Raw genomic sequence first — 3,859 nt, 5'->3', positions numbered from 1 at the left:
CGAGGGCGGTGTACGTGAAGGAGAGTACTGACGAGAGTGAGGGGCAACGAGACCATGTTGACCATTCTGTGGAAGCTTACCGCCATCTTTAACTGGGACATGTTAGGAAGGTTGGGGTTGCTCCAGTACATGTTAACCAAGGGGAAGGGGATCAGTTCGCCTGAAAACATGGAGGTAATGAGTGTGTTGATGGATGGTGAGGTTTCTTGGAATAGGTGATCAATTTGGTATTGGAATTGGTGAGTGGAGTTGTATGAGATGAAGGTGTCGCTATGATCGGTATCTGAATAGTACATTTGGATCACTTTCAACTCTACCTTCATTAATGGTGATGATGGTGGATCATTTTCTTCAAAACCACTATTAAATCTTGGGTAAATAAAAACTTGGGAGAATGGTTGATTATCCATATTTACTATGAGTACGTGTGTGTTATCTCGTAATATAAATTTCTTAATTAGATAGCTGGTACATATATAGGGCAATATTAATTCTAATTTCATTAGGAATATGATTATTCCAATTCTATATTATAATCTGGATACCTTTGATTAAAAAAAAGATATTATTTATTTATATAATAAATCTGATGGCTAAAATCATTTAGGGAAATTACCAAACTTTTCCAACCTTTATTTTTCGTTTGAAAAAAAAAAACCTTTATTTTCATAAATATATCTTTATTGACTTTTTTAATTTTTCTTGCTGAATTAGTCTTCTCCTTCCTCTGGAACTTGGGTGCCTTCTGCGACTTGGGCTAGAGCAAAAGAATGTTAACCTTTTGGCCTCACTCGATCGACCTCAACATCATGGCCGCCGTGGCCTGTGAACTCCCGTTTGGTTTGAAGAGGCAACATAGCGTTGAGTACTGTATCTGAAATGGCTGACGCATTTTTTGTGCCCTTCTTTTCATCTTTGAATTTTAATACTCATGGCCATAACATGAGTACTGATCGGGTTGATCGTCAATTGCAGGTATTTCCATGGCTTCAAATTAGACTAAAAAAATTATGAAATTTGTGGCTTTTCTATTGATACACTATGTTTGATTTTAAAGGCACTGACCCTCTAACTCATAATTAAAATAGTAAGTCAAAGTTTAAATTTTGGAATAAAGTCTTCATTGATTCTTAAGTAGCTTTGCTTGTTTGAATTTCATTGTACCCTTCTGTTTGGGAATAATAAGACATAAAATTGTAATAAATTATATTTCAGCTCATGGTTTACCACCTTCCCTGGCCTTAATTAGTCGTTCGTAATCTTATGGAGCAGGTAAGAAAGGATATTGTTTCTTATTTCTTCTTTCTTAGTTGCAGTTTTCCACAATGTCCTTTGTTGTATTTTTTCTTAACTAAATTTGTAGCATCTTCTTCCAACTTCAAGGCCAGGTTTGCTTATTTATGCACCATAATGTCTTGAATGAACCATCAGCATGAAAGATTGGTTCGCTCGTAGATTTTGCACCTGATCCTGCACCTCTCATGCAAAGTCACGGCAAGATTTATAATACGAGAGTGATTCGGGCTCTTGAAACTGAAGCATGTAATAGCCAAAGATAGAATACTAGTCAATACTTTAATATTTTACCCACCATACTAATACAATTTTATTTTCATTCAACAGTCAATACTTTAATATTTTACCCACCATACTAATACAATTATAGAGACAGTGAACCAAAAATTTTCCCAATATTTTTCCATTCCACTATGGCAGTTTGGATGTACAAGTTAATTGTACAAATTCCTTTCCCAATTTTTCTAACAAATCATTCCCCTGTTTGCAAGTCTTTTTCCATGGTGATGAAACACTTCATCTTGGAGCTCATTAGATTTTCTCAGCAATCCCGGGACTAATTACAGTCTTTGCTTTATCACACATTGGCCGATCAACCATCCTCCTAACATGGTCTAAGCAGTTGACCTTAAAAAAAGAAATCACTTCTCATTCTACGAATGCCCCTCTCCTTAATCCCTGCACAACTGATAAACAATCAGTAAAAAAACTGATATTAGTCCAGCCACATGCATGAGTAAAAATAGGTGCATGAGAGCTTCAGCTTCTAAAGGGCTCAACTCATGGAATTGCACAAGAAAGCCTCCATAACATCCCCTGTTGAAAATCAAAATAGCTCCCAATCTTAGAAGCAAGTAATCATTCAATTAAAACAAAATTACTATCTCAAAGTAACATCCTGCAGTGTTAAAAGTAAGAACAAAAAAACATGTGGGAAAAGTGATGAGGTGAGACCACCAATTTCAAGTGTCTATGCTAATGAAAACAGTCATGTTTCTAAATCCAAGTCTCTCCATATTCCATCCAAAAACACAAGAAGAGGGAGAGATAAGTTAAGGATATATCATTCCAAAAATAATGCTATGAATATCCCCCATAGTCTATTTTCAAGGAGAACCATAACAAAAGTTGTTAATGGAGTGATGTGAGGTAAAATAGCAAAATGTCACGAAACAATTTTGAGAGAACCTGCAAGTGTTTGGGAACGGGTCGGAGGGCTAAGCTTCGACAACTTCGAGATGCTTGCGACGGAGGCTCGACTGGGGCAGATCGGAACACCACGTTAATGAAGGCAAAATAGAGGCTTGATTGTTGTCTCTAGAGCTCTGTTTTTTTTTTTTTAACAAAAAATAAATGCTGTTAGATTTTTATATTAGCGTATATTTGAAAATAAATCTATATATATAAATGAGAAGTATGAGGCAGTGATGTGGCACTCTAAAATAGTTTTATTTTACTCTAAATTTTTCTCCTTTTTTCACATTTTTAATCATATAAAATATTAATTAAATCAATAACTAATAAAAAACTTTTTAAAATAAAATCTATATATCAACACATTCTCATTTGTTAAAACGGTAAATCAAGTATCATTTTTTTAATTCTCATATCAAGTTATGTTGATTATACTTTCAAAATCAAATTTTAGCTTTTTTTAGAAAAACAAAAATATCGACTAACAATTTGCTAATTCTTCTCTTTTTCCCTACCTATATTATAACCTTAAGCCACATCTATTTATATCCATCATATCTGATTCGTTGACTACACTTGAAGTGTAGACGCCACTCATGCCCATCCTCTCCCAATGTTACTGCTATACCATCTGCTCCCCTAAACGAGAGGTCTAAACAATATCTTTCTTTTCTTTTTCAATTTTGTTTCGTGGATCGGCTCAATGTATTTCTCATCATCTTTATTGTTATCCTTTATTATCACTATATTTTATTATTTGTATTTATATCTCCATATTGTTCTACTAAATAAGAACCTAAAAAATATTCTCATGTTTCATGTTTCATGAAGCTAGCACAATTACCTCTATAAATTTTTATAGTATATTCACTTTGAATGCATATTGATGATTACAAGTCACTATTTGTTATATATAAATATATATATATATAAAAAAAATATAAAAAAACTCAAAAATATTAATCCAACCATATAATTTAACTTCATACATTTTTCTAAATTTTTATTAATATTTTTTTAAAAAATAAAACTCAAAAATGTCAATCCTCACTCACTGTATATATAACCTCTCTCAGTTTTAGGTAATTAACTTATAGTTTATAACTATGTTTTCATCTTTTTTTTATTATTATTATTTTCTCTCAAATAAAAATATCCATCCTATGCACTATTTGATTGTTTTAATTTCTTTTAAAATTGTTTACTCAGATTTGAATAGTGATTGCTATATTCTTATACAATTCCAAGAGAACTACTCTCAATTCGTTGCCAACAATTCCTCATTAACTTTGATTTCATTTCTAGTGTTGTTAATTAATAATTTAGAGTAATTTGCGACATAAATACATCTCTCTCACACTATTTCTTC

The 3,859-nt window shown here is 32.5% G+C and overlaps 1 long non-coding RNA gene across 1 annotated transcript; it reads left to right on the top strand.

Annotated features, from left to right (window-relative positions):
• The first annotated feature begins 657 nt into the window (after positions 1–657).
• On the top strand, positions 658–1,620 carry LOC115709220 (uncharacterized). The gene is made up of 3 exons (XR_009686779.1): positions 658–975; positions 1,216–1,272; positions 1,384–1,620. It is a non-coding gene; the product is annotated as an uncharacterized LOC115709220 (long non-coding RNA).
• The last annotated feature ends 2,239 nt before the right edge of the window (positions 1,621–3,859 follow it).

The sequence above is a fragment of the Cannabis sativa genome, chromosome 3, assembly GCF_029168945.1.
Source record: "Cannabis sativa cultivar Pink pepper isolate KNU-18-1 chromosome 3, ASM2916894v1, whole genome shotgun sequence".
Classification (NCBI taxonomy): Eukaryota; Viridiplantae; Streptophyta; class Magnoliopsida; order Rosales; family Cannabaceae; genus Cannabis; species Cannabis sativa.
This window is presented reverse-complemented; position numbering and strand designations above follow the sequence as displayed.